Source organism: Myodes glareolus, chromosome 3 (assembly GCF_982192425.1).
Source record: "Myodes glareolus chromosome 3, mMyoGla1.1, whole genome shotgun sequence".
NCBI lineage: Eukaryota > Metazoa > Chordata > Mammalia > Rodentia > Cricetidae > Myodes > Myodes glareolus.
This window is the reverse complement of record NC_142028.1, coordinates 14997342-15010846: the sequence shown is the minus strand read 5'-3', so window position 1 is coordinate 15010846 and position 13505 is coordinate 14997342. Positions and strand designations below refer to the sequence as shown.

The 13505-nt window shown below is 45.8% G+C and overlaps 1 pseudogene; it reads right to left on the bottom strand.

Annotated features, from left to right (window-relative positions):
* Window positions 1-654: 654 nt before the first annotated feature.
* LOC125399353 (small nuclear ribonucleoprotein-associated protein N pseudogene) lies at window positions 655-1297 on the bottom strand (annotated as a pseudogene).
* Window positions 1298-13505: the final 12208 nt, after the last annotated feature.

The window sequence follows — 13505 nt, the reverse complement described above, 5'->3', positions numbered from 1 at the left end:
CCCCTTCCTGCTAACTCTCTTCTTCCAAATAGTCCCATCCTAGTTAGTGTGTTAACCCCACTGCTCGAGAATAAGACCACTACCACAATTTAAAGCCAAATTTGAAGCAAGCTTTAACTAAATGCTGGCCGGGAGGATGTGGTCCGGCCAGCTCCATCTCTAGGTTTCCAGAAGATGGCCCTGAATCAGGCTTCACAGCGGCTTAAGTAGTTCCCACCAGGTCCAATCAGGGACAAGCATACATACTGACATGCTTCCTGCCTATGCACCAGTGCACATGGGTCAAACAAACTTGTTTGGGGGAGTGAAGCACGCGGCTTGTTGTCTCCCTTAGGGGAAGGCAGCTCGTGCATGTACACAAATAACAAAGCTTACTTTAATTAATTGCCTGCTTTAATCAATTTGACCATGGTTTCGGTCAATGGTCTTTCTCCTCCCATAGTTGGGATTAACACTAACACTACATCACTGAGAAAACCTTGAACTCTATTCCTCCTTCCTCCACCTCTGGCTTCCTCTGTTTTGTCTATTTTTCAATTGTTCTACGTATTTATTAGCTATAATTAATGCAGCAAGAGAGCTCAAAAAAAAAAAACTTGCAGGCTACACAGTCTTCCAAGACACATTGCAGGGAAATGGAACGGCTGCTATTTATCAGTCATATCTTAGAGTCTTGGTGAGACCTCCTAGGGGAGGGAGGCCTCTAATTCCTGGTGGAGGGGGTTGCATTCCCCGAGGGGGAACCCCTGGAGGTGTCCCTCATGCAGGGGGAAGGCCAATGGGTGGCCCGTGGGTGGTCTCATGCCAGGTGGAGGAGCCCTAACTCCTGGAGGTGGGGTTGCTCTGTCTACAGGTAGAGGTGGAGTTCCATATCCCGGTGGGTACTGGGTGGGGGCTCCAGCAACGCTGGCAGAGACAGCAACGACAGCAGCTGCCCCCGTGCTTTCTTCCCTGCTGGGATGGACCTCCAGCTCCCCAGACGGGGCATGTCAATCCAGCAGGAGCTTGGGGAGTAGGTCCATTAGCTGGTACTCCTCTGCCAGCTGCCCTCCAAACCCCAGGGCCACCTGCAGTGCCAGCAAGTGGCACACGAGCAATGCCAGTATCTTTAGGAGGTAGACCCTCCACAGCCATGGATACCAAGTTCTCTCCACGTAGCAAGACCAGACCCCAAACCCATTTTTCTTCGTGGTATGGCTGTTTTGCATGTTTGACCTTCCTGAACTCAGCACAATCGCAGAGGACCAGATTCTTCTGCTGGTCAAAAGCCTTAAGGTGCCAGTGAAGATTCCTCCATCTTGCAGGCTACATCTCAATTGCGGCAGCATCTTGCTACTCTTACCCACAGTCCTGATTGCTGTTCCACCGCAGCTGACTCAGCAGTAAAATCCCAAGATCCCTAATACTTGGGGGAGAGCTAGAAATAAAGGTATAATGCAGGTTCTCAACGTAAGCTTGACTGCAGCTTCATGGACCGCAATGAGTTCTGTTTTCCTTGATTTCCACCACCTTGGTGTTTCAATACAGTTTAACCACCTCATGGTGTCCCAACTAAGAAAGCCTGTCTCAGTTCTGCCTGGAGATCCACCCCAGAAACTTGGTGGTGGTGGTGGTGGTGCTGCTGCTGCTGAGGATGTTATGGGTACAAGTGACACTCTGGGTTGCTCAATGTGGGTGTCCTACGTTTGACCTAGACTTCCGCCTCTGACACGTGCTCTTCAGTAGTTCTCAATGGTAAGTGATCCCATCGCGTTGCAAATCACCGCTCAGCACCACAGATCAGACATTCCCTTCTCTGTCTGTTTTCACGGCTGTCCTGGAGCTTGCTCTGTAGACCAGGCTGGCCTCTAACTCAGAGATCCACCTGCTTTTATCTCTGGAGTGCTGGGATTAAAGGTGTGTGTCACCCCATGCCTGGCTAACATTTTCTATGATTATTAGTCATTTGTACTTTATCCTTTGACCATTTCTCATTTCATTCACCTATTTGTTGATTGGGCCATTGAGGTAATGATTTTGGTGTCTGGTTTGAGGGGTTCTTTCTATAGTCTAGATATTAATCTCCTGTCGGATATCTAGCAAAGGTTGAACCCCTTCTGTAAACCATCTCTTCACTCTGCAACTGTTTGCTTGCTGCACTGAAGCATTTCACTTCATACAATCCATTTTTTAGGTCTTATTATTCTTCCCTAAGCATTAGGATCCTTTAGAGAAAGTCCTTGCCTGTCTTTGTATCTAGATACAAAACTAAAGCCATACTTCATACAATACTATAGGAAAGTGTTAATGTTTTATTTAAATATTAAAAGTAGGATTGACTTTACAAGGTCACAGGGGCGAGGAAATTAAAGGGCAGAACTAATAGGAACAAAACATCAAAGAAAACCAAAGGGTGTATTCCAGACCGACCGGATTAAGGAGCTGGACTTTTTATTTGTTTGGTCTTGGGGGTTTTGGTTGTTGTTGTTGTTGAGACAGGGACTCTTATAACCCAGGCTGGCCTCAAACTTGTACCGTAGCCATGGACTCCTGCCCCTCCTGCTTCAACCTTCTGAGTTCAGGGAGACAAATGCCACCTGGCCCTGTGCTGAAGAGAGTGGTTTTGTATGCTTGGGTCTGTTTGGTTTCCAGCCTCTTTCTCAAAGTACCCTAACATCAGCGAAAAGGGTGAGTTTGGAGACGGAGAGTAAAATAGTTATACAGTAAACTTGAGTGGACAGTAACTTTGCACAAAGGCAATTTTGGCACAGATGTGATGCTTGTGGTGATGACGGTGATGGTGTTGGGTGTGGTGCTGTTGATGATGGTGGTGGTGGTGGTTATGGGGTGGTGGCAGTGGTAGTGATGGTGGTGGTGATGGTGGTGGTGGTGATGGTGGTGATTGTGATGGTAATGGTGGTGGTGATGACAGAGGTTATGGTGGTAGTATTGTTGGTGGTGATGTGATGTGGTGATGGTAGTGGTGGTGGTGACGGTGGTGGAGGTGGTGATGGTGGTGGTGGTGATAGTGATGGTAGTGATGGTGGTAGAGGTTGGGGGTGGAGGTGGTGGTGATGGGGTGGAGGTGGTGGGGAGGTGGAAGTGGTGGTGATGGGGTGGAGGTGGTGGTTATAAATGACTCTTCACTCTGCATTTGCACACAGGATAAACAAGAGGTCCTGAGTAACCACATAGCGTAGCACAGGTCTCTAAAGTATATCTGAATATACACCAGGTGAACTCTGACCTCCTAGCTAACCTCCCTGCCTATCCTTTGAAGACTCTGAGGATTCAGGATTCTGTGTCAGTCCACAGGTCCTGTTAATGGCAATTCTCTTCTATGGGATCCTGAAGAATGAAGTATGGTGGGTTTTTCTATGCCAAGTGACCAGTCTCCTCATCTCAACGTTATCCTGATGCTGTCACGGATGCCAAGGTTACACCCTTTCCAATCCCTCTTCCTGTTGCTGCTGCTCCTCCTCACACTGTACCACTGGTGTTCTGATCCCCACAAGTGGATCTGGGGTACTGTACCACTGGCATTCTGTTCCCCACAAGTGGATCTGGGGGGCTGTACCACTGGCATTCTGTTCCCCACAAGTGGATCTGGGGGGCTGTACCACTTCTATTCTGTTCTCCACGAGTGGGTCAGGGGTGCTGTACCACTGGTGTTCTGATCCCCACGAGTGGGTCTGAGGTGCTGTACCACTGGCATTCTGTTCCCCACAAGTGGATCTGGGCCGTGGGTTGCATCACCTCAACTGGGTGACTATTGTTTGACAGACAAACAGACAGAGTGCACGGATATTACAGTGTTCAGGAAGGAAAAGGGAAATGTGTTTTCAATAAAGTAGAATTTGCCTGGAGCTTTGCAAAAGGGTAGGGAAAGTTTTGTAAAGTAAAGCTTTGTGAGCTTGAATAGAAATGTCAGCTATGGAATTACAAAATGCGTTTGCAAGTGACACAATAGAGCTGCTTAACAGGTGATGCGATTTCTGCAAAGGACCGGTGACATGTTTTGTCTTGCAGCTAACTATTTCTTCCCATTTCATGACAGGAAGGGGAGAACCGACACCTTCCATAGCCTTTTGTACAGCTGGAGCACTTCCTCGTCCTCCCCGCTGAAGGAGATGAGTGAGGGCTGTCTCAGCGCATGCTGACCGTTCTCTTGGCTCTTTGCATGGCGCTCACACAGCGAGGGGCACACGTTTAACTAGAGAAGTCAATGCAGGTACACTTATCATAGCAGTTTGAGATTCTGTGGGTGCAGCTAGTGCCTTGGCTCTGGAAGCCAGCAAGAGCGTCGTAGGTCCATGCAGCCTTAGCGGGAAAGACACCAAGCCATGTGCTTTGGAAAGCATTGTTCCAGATTGGCAGCGTTAGGAGGTGGTAGTAACTTTAAGAGGCCATACATCGTGGGAAGCCTTTTGGATGCTTGGAATAGCAGGATTCAGTCTTTTTCCTTCCCACTGACACTTTCTGTTCAGAAGATGGCTGGTTCTGTTCCATCATGACGTACAAACATAGGCTCCAAGCAACAGAGTTCAAGAACTGAAACGTCCAGAACTGTGAGCCAGGATAGAACTTTTCATTTCATAAGCTGATCATCCCAGGCACTTGTCTCAGTAGCAGAAAGGCAACTAACCCCAATTGCCTTCACTCAGATGTAGGCTCAGGCAGACATCCACATTGCCAAATCGAGTCTGAGCTGAATTTCGACATTCTTGGCCTGTAGGCTTCTCTGGGTGGGGTACAACCTTCAACAACAAACCAAGAAGCCTGCCAGTTCAGCAGTCTAGCTAGATTAGAAGTGAATGTGAAAATGGCTTCACCTTTGTCTCCAGTCTGACAGGAGACTAGAGACAGTGTCCAAAGACAGCGAACCCATTGGCTGACACATTGGGAAGTAAGCCTGGCTTCCGTCCTTCCCCCATGCCTCTTTCCTTCTGTTTCCTTGAAATTCCATTACTTGTAGCCTTGAGCATTTAAAAAAAGAAGATCAAGGCCACTTATTTAATGTCACAATCAATATGATCCCAGGGCTATGTACAGGATGGATTCTCGGTAGGCAGGGCCTGCTATGGCTTCCAGGGGTTCGGGGAGAATTTATGAGCATGGTTCTTTCTTCAGTTATACAGGAAACACATTCACAATGAACTAAACAGCTGAGGAGAAGTGTAGTTTCCTATTTTACGCTCACAAGATGAAATTGTTTACTAGACAAAGAATTTATAGCTGGGAGAAACAGACTTCTACTCTCAAGAATGTCTAACTAGCTTTCATCTCACTTGCAATAGCTTGTAAAAAAAATGGTATTAAGAATGCTGCAAAATGGTAAGGTCATAAATGAATGAATTAAAGCCCTCATTTACTGACTTTTTCAACTAATAATATTGTCCCATATGATATAATGCCAGTTATAAATAGCCATTTAAGATGCTTTCTTCTATCCCGTATAGTGAAATGTGACTTTGCAGATAGGTTATTCAAATAGAATGGAGCCGTGTGTAAACCATGATTTCTCTTCACAGATCTGTTGTAGAAATCAAAAGAAACTTGGTATCAGGGTGCTTCAGAACAGACACACTTCAAAGACAAGATGAAATATTCTACACTGTGTGTCTTTCTCAAAAGAATAGGAAATTTATGCTCTATATCATTGCCTCGATGTTTATTGCAACTACATGTTAGGCTAGCTATGCCTTTTTGAGGGTTGTAAAAGGTTTATTTATTTATTTATTTATTTGGAGGGGGTTTCAAGATAGGCTTTCTCTGCGTAGCTTTGGAGTCTGTCCTGGAACTAGCTCTTGTAGACCAGACTGGCCTCGAATTCACAGAGATCCACCTGCCTATGCCTCCTGAGTGCTGGGATTAAAGGCGTGCGACAGCACCAACCAGCCCAATATTTTTGTTAAACAGAAAAAAAAAACAAACCTAGAAAATTACAGACTGGATAAACAGATTTTCCATGATATAACCACACCTCTGTGTCATTACTTTCCGTGTGCGTTATGTAGACAGTGCAATCTCCACATCCCCAAGACCTTCTAGAGAATTAAAGCCCAGGGTACCTCACGATGATTAGAGGGTCCAGTGCGTTCATCCTCGCTAGTAAACAATCTTCATTGTGTGCCCTTTTCTGTCTTGTAAACAGAGGAGGATCCGTGTAAAGCAAACCCAAGTTCAAACTGAGTGTTTCTCCAGCACTCAGTTATTCAAGACTGAGTGTTTCTCCAGCACTCAGCTTCCCGAGGCCATACTACTAACACAACACCACCCGGGGCCGTTATAGGAAGCCCTTCCCCATCAGTTGTTCCTTCTTTGAATTCTCATATTTCAATCTGGCAAGATAGGATAGTTCCCCGGGTAAGGGCCCTTGGTACCAAGTCTGATGGCCTGAGTTCATTTTCTGGACCCACACGATGGAAGGAGAATTGACTCCCACAATAACTGGCCTCACATGCACACACATGGGCTAAATTAGCGTCATAAAAAGAGATGTTGTGTACTCCCATATCTCTTAGATAACTAATAGACAACTAATTTTGATGCTCTCTTATGCCATATTAGATTATGCCTGGCTAATACACATGAGCCTTTGTTGCCCTAGCAACTTGGAAACCCCGGAATAGGAAATGAAGTTTTTCTCATTTTTCTCCCATCCCACTGGAGTAGAACAAAACAGAGAATTGGTGCAACTCGATTTAATTCAGTAAATTTGAGTCACCTTCCTTCCAACATACAGACCGGGACAGTTCCCAAAGTCTTCTACCACCATAGACGTAAATACAGACCATGCGGTTACAAACTGCGGCTGATTACCCCCTACCGTAGTCTACCATTGAACCTCAGCTACAGAATGAGACATATAATTAAAACGTGTCACAGGAGACCTAATTAACATTCGCGTTTCTCAAGAGTCCTATTAGCAGATGGGAAATTAAGTGTTTGAAAAGTGTAATTGGCATAATGATGAGAGAGCATGGAAAATCTGCACTCACTGCCCCACCAAGTGCACGGGGAGGACGTAGCCACGCCTCCTGCGAATAGGCTACGCCAAACCCTCTCACGGATGGGGATGGGCCGTATCAGACTTCACAAGGAGAGATGTTACCAAATCCTTACGCTCCCAGTGGTCATACCGCAGGTGTACGCGCATATCTAGCTTCCTGGACAGGTGTTGTCAATTACATCTCAACATAGCTGTTAGAGAAAATATATCATGAGAAGAGAATTAGAGAAAGACACGTAAGCTTAACAATAGATTCAATAAATAGGTGGGTAATCAGTATCGCCTTCATCAGGAAGGAAATAAACAGTGGTAGAAATAATGCCTGAGGGTACTCCTAGCTCTGGGTCCCATGAGGCCATCTCTTCACATTCACTCCAGCACCATCATGCATTTCAGGAAGGAGGAAACAAGGCAAGGGAGAGTTAAGCTGCAATAGACCCAGGACACAGTTAGGGTTCAGCCTCAGAGGAATCTGCTCCGGGATTTGAGGAACGCTGTCTCAACCACTGGGTGACATTTTGGTGGACTCTCCTGCCCAAATTGTACCCCTGATATTACCTCCAGGCAAATGTTCTATTCCCTGAACTCTTTTGTTGGTGGTGGTGGTGTCAGTGGAGGGTTTTGGTGTTTTGAGATAGGGTTTCTCTGTGTAATAGCTCTGACAGTCCTGGAACTTGCTCTGTAGACCAGCCTGGCCTGGAACTCACAGAGATCTACCTGCCTCTGCCTCTGCCTCCCAAGGGATGGGATTAAAGGTGTGTGACACCACCACTGCCTGCCCGCCCCCCTTAAAAAAATTCTTAATTTTTCAATTCTTCCATAATACTAAGCATAGACTTTTGGTGTCAGGCACATCATACCATGACCTTCAGCCACTGTTAGAAACTCTGCTTTTTGTACATGAGATGAAAACGTGACTTCCCCTGACCCTGCAGAACTCTTGCAATTCGACGACACCGGGTAAGATCCAGTCTTAGCAAATACTGGATTTGGAGAATTCTCTTGCTGGCCTTCAGAGTGAAGCAACTACTCTGGGGACATCTTCTTGTGAGAAGAGTCTACTTAGCAGGGATGGATGGGAGTTTCCCATCTATCAGCTAACAAAAGCCAATGCCTTCAACTCCATAGCCAGAAAGAAATGGATCCTGTCTAATCTACATGGGAAGTAAAAAAAGATAAGATCTCCTGAGTAAATTGGGAGCATGGGGACCTTGGGAGAGGGTTGAAGGGGAGGGGAGAGGAAGGGAGGAGAGCAGAGAAAAATATAGAGCTCAGTAAAAATCATTTTTTTAAAAAAATGCAAAAAAGAAATGGATCCTGATAACATTCTTTGGTTTTTTTGAGACAGGGTTTCTGTGTAGCTTTGGAGCCTGTCCTGGAACTAGCCCTTGTAGACCAGGCTGGTTTCAAACTCATAAAGATTCTCCTGCCTCTGCCTCCTGAGTGCTGGGATTAAAGGCATGCACCACCCCTTCCAAGCCTGGATCCTGATAACATTCTTTGTGAGCTTGGAAGCAATTCTTCCTCGGTCTGTATGCGAACACAACCTCCCTGGTACCCTGGAGACCTGTAGGTCTGTGGCAAAGATGATCAAGGATGGTCCTAACAGTCCAGTCCTCTGGAATCCATATGTCTCTTAGCCATTCCATCAAGCACTAATCCAGGTACCATTATGAAGTCATTTTGCAGATGTAAATATGACCTAAATGAGTTGGCATTAAGATGCTGAAGGCATTCTAGCTGGCCTGTCCAATTTGGTGAGCCTGTAAAAGGGACTGACCTTTCCTGAGAGACAGAAGTGGGAGGAATACTGGACCAAACTGGTAACTGCCATTGCTACCTGCAAAGTAGAGGAGACTGTGACAGGAAATGTAGGAAGTTATATGAGCCCAGGACGAATGTCGGCAAGGGAAGGCAGACCTGATCCCCCACCCAGGTCGCTCTCACATCTCAGGCTGGCCTGACCTCAGATTCACTATGGAGGCCAGAATGACCTTGAACTTCAGGCTTTCCTGTCTCCCTCACCCCCTTAGTTATATTATTACAGGTAGGCCATACCATACTTGACTTTATAGGGTGCTGGGATGAAACCGAGGCTTTTGTACACATTAGTTAAGCACACTGAGTTATACCCCAGCCAATTTTCCTGATACACATTCTAGGTTAGTTCTGAACTCACACTGTAAACCAGGCTGACCCCCAGACCCTGGTCCCCTACCTCAGCCTCTCAATTGCTAGTATAACAAAATGTTCCACATGCCTAGTCCAGGCCTCATTTCTTTTACAGACAGTTTAAATGACATCTTTGCATATGTGTGTATGCATGTATATGCATGTGTGTGTAGACACTTGTCTTTGAGCATGGCACAGCCTGCATGCTGAGGTCAGAAATCAACTTTCCACAATATAGATCCCAGGGATCAAGTTTAGGTAGTCAGGTTTGGTGACAAACACCTTCATGTGATAAGCCATCATGCTAGCTGTCAAACCTCATCTCTCCAACCACAGTCACTAGATTCTGCTGAGGAAAAGACGTAAGGCAAGCCCCTTGGGTTTAGCTACATAAAGCCCTGAGCAGAGAACCCTCCACAACAGGTAGCATCAGGGTTTGATGCTACCGAGTCATGAGCAAATACGCAGGCAGTGTTTTAGCTTGCAACGTTTGTGGTAGGTTTCTTGTTGCGCAGCAAGAGAAAATGAAGAAGCCTCTCAAAATGACAGTGGACATAAGCAGAGCCAATTAAATAGACATGAAAGTTCCTAGTGTAAAGCTTGAACTGTAGAAGATGCTAACCTCGACTGGGCTCTGCTTCCTACCAGTCTGTGAAATATGAAATGGCTTCCATCATCTTCAAACTCGTATGTTAAAGTGCTCACCATCCATACACAGGGAAAAAGAGATTCAACACTCAGCAATAATCATCAACAGATATCGAAACCCATATCTTGGGTATTTATAAAAATTCAGGAATTAAAAGAAAAAAATCATTAGCGCTAAGCATGTCGTAGGAGTGGAAAAATTGTAGTCACTATCTTAGCGTTTAGGTGACAGAAAAATTAGTATTTTCATGAAATTATTCTCCAGTGTAATTTCATGTACTTCCCCAACGTCCTGGACTCTTGTATAGTAACCCTCAAGGATGCTGAGATCCTGGGAAAGGTTTCAACAATTGCCTCATGACTGACTCAAAAACCTTGGCAGCTGCGGGTTGTTTGTCGAGAGATGTGTTAAGATGATCACCGCATGGAGAGTCCAAACACTTAAATTTTGGCCCATTTCACCGATAATTCCAGCATCAGCTCCAGGGTTTGGAAATGATTACATTGTACGTGCATACTGCTTGTGACTTAGAAGTTCTCTTGTTCTCTAGAGTGTTTCACTGACACCGTTCAAGATCTGTTTGTCTGACCTCAGAGATTGAGTCCCATTATTTCTGGAAAAACAAAACTTAAAACAGTGGCATGGTTTTTTTTTTTTTTTTGGTGGGGGTGCTGGTGGTGTGATGGTGGTGGTGATGATGGTGGTGGTGGTGGAGGTGCTGATACATGTGGAGACCAGAAGTCACACTCAGGTGTTCCCCTGAGTATTGCCCACCTTACTTTGCTGAGCCAGGGTGTCTTGCTTGACCTGGAGTTCAGCAATTATATGAGGCTAGCTGGCCAGTGAGTTCCCAGAGTTTTGCCTTTCTTCACATGGGTTCTAGCGGTGGAACTCAGGGTGTTCTTCTTGCCAGCTGTGAGACTAATGACTGAATACCCAGCCCTCTCACACGCGTGCTTATTGTCTGCTTTGGTACCCTGATCCTTGCTTCCAAGGAGGATATCGGAAATGCGTGCATTTCAGTTCATCACAGAAAGAGATGGCTCAGAGGTTGAGTGCCTGCTGCTCTTCCAGATGGCCTAGATTCAGACCCTTGGTCCCATGTCAGAAGGCTCACAAGTGCTGTATACCCAGCTCTACAGGCTTCAATGCCCTCTTCTGGTCTCAACCTGCCCACATATGGCACACACACACACGCACGCACGCGCACGCACACACACGCACACATACACACACACACACACGCACAAACATATGCACGCACGCACACACACATAAAAATAAATCTTAAAAAATAGCTTTTAAAGCAATGAAAGACTTGGTGGACCCAGATTTGAACAGTGACAGGACATTTGGCTGGCACAGAAGATGTCTTATATAGGAAAGAGTTCTCTTCCATTTGCAATAGGTTTTAACAATGAACAAAGAATCTCCATCAATCAAGTTTATGCCAATGAGAGGTAGAGTAAGGTAGCATGTTCTGGAATTTCAAGTCTTATAAAAATTATTTATGACCGTCTTGGAGGTAAACATAAACATCTTTTATGAAATAGATTTTGGGGGCCAGTGAGCGTTTGGTGCTGGTTATTGGCTTATCATAACTCTTCTTATTTTTTTCTTTCTAAAGGAAGGGTCTTGTGGCAGCCTCTCTGTGTCCCTCAATGGGGCCGCTAACTCCTGAGCTAGCTGTGGCTACTGAGTGCTGGAGTTATAGGTGTGGGTTAGCTCTCAAGTATCCAAGGGCAAGCCTGGACTCCCTTCCCTTTCCTCGTCTGTGTAAGTTAGTCGCTGAGTGCTGGATCGCAGGTTTCCTGACACTTCCCAGAGCCCCGCCACGGTCCCACTCCTCTACATGCCTGTTTCTTTGGCTTCGGGACGAATACTAATGGGGTCTTGTCTGATACACCGAACCGAACAGCGTCCTCATCGCTCTCCCTGCCCCCGCCATCCAATCATCTCCCAAGCTCCGGCCAGTCTCCTGTCAGCACGCTGATCTAAAATATAAGCCTTATCTTGTCGTTCCCTTGAGTGGCTTCCCACTGCTTAAAAATAAAACCCAAGCTTTTCAGAGAGGCATGCGAAGCCTTCTGGTACGTGCAAGCCCTGCTCGCCCCTTGTCCCAGTGTTCTGACTCCGGGATGTACTTCTCACCTTTGATGGCTTTCCCATATGCTCCGTTCTCAGCCCACGTTGCTATTTCTTTCTCCCCCTGCTCAACCTCAGTCGCCTGTTCTAGTCATCCCCTTTCTTTCACCCATGCATATTCCCAAATCACTGGGAAGACAGAAAGCTATATCAACATGGAGGCTTACCTCTGAGGATGCAGCCCAGTGAAGTCCAGTGGAGGGGCAATAGCTGGTTCAGTCTGCATGTGGAGCATGCCAGCGATGCATGTACTGCCACGGGCATTTGGAAAAGGCAAAGAATACTGCGGTTAGAGCCCTTGTGTCCTAACAGTGCTTGTGTGTGTGTGTGTGTGTGTGTGTGTGTGTGTGTGTGTAGATCAAAGGTTGGCATCAGCTGTGTTGCTCTCTTGACCTCTGCCTTATTTTTAAAATGTTTTTGCTTTGTGTATGTATGTATGTATGTATGTATGTATCTGTCTGTTTGTGTGCATATGAGTATGTGGACACCATAGGACAACTTATGGGAGTGGATTTCCTCTTTCTACCATGCAGGTCTTGGGGATTGAACTTGGGTTATGAGTCTTGGCAGCAAGCACCTTCCCTTGCACTGAGTCGTCTAGTCGATCTTCCGTATTATTTTCTGATGCAGGGTCCTTCACTGAACCTAGTGCCTGCCATTTGGTTGGGCGGGCTGGCCATCTAACTCTGGGTCTGTCTGCCTCTACCCACTAGTTAGGGTTACAGTTGTCATTTGCCTTTTTACAAGGGTACCCAGGTTCTGAACTCAGATCCTCGGGTTTCTGCAGCAGGCAATTTGCTGACTGTACTAACAACTAGCCTCCCTCTTCTTTTGTTTTTTTGCTTTGTTTTGTTTTGTTTGTTTTGAAGCACGATAACATGCAGCCCAGGCTTCAAACTCGCTCTGTAGCTGAGGACAACAGTAACCTTCTGACCCTCCTGCTCCTCCTCATATATACTGAGACAGCCGGCGACGCCATCACACCAGGTCTATGCAATGGTGGGGATGGAAGCCAGGATTCCGTGCATGCTAAGCCAGCACTCTACCAAATGAACTACATCTTCAACCCCTCTTTTTCTTAGCAGATAAGTAATAAAAAAAATCTTACATGCATATATATGTATATATATACATATATGTATATAAAACAAAGTTGTTTAGTTTATTTCTAACACTTAAATGTATCACTAACATAACCAGTTATTTGCGACAGCATGGTATATCCTGTGTAAGTTTTACAATGTACACATTTCCTTCCTTAATGTTCTTTTCTAGACATACTCTTCAGCAACTACTGCTTTGTGTAAAAGTTAAAAATTTGCCTACCTTTGTTATTGTGATTTATAATTTTTCCATGTTTCCACCTGTGTGTGTTTATGTGTGTGTCTGTGTGTGTGTGTCCGTGGATGTGTGTCTGTGGGTGTGTGTCCATGTGTGTGTATGTTCATGTATGCGTCCATGTGTGTCCATGTCCGTGTGTCTGTGTGTGTCCGTGGGTGTGTGTCCATGTGTGTGTCCATGTCCGTGTATATGTGTGTGTACTTTGTG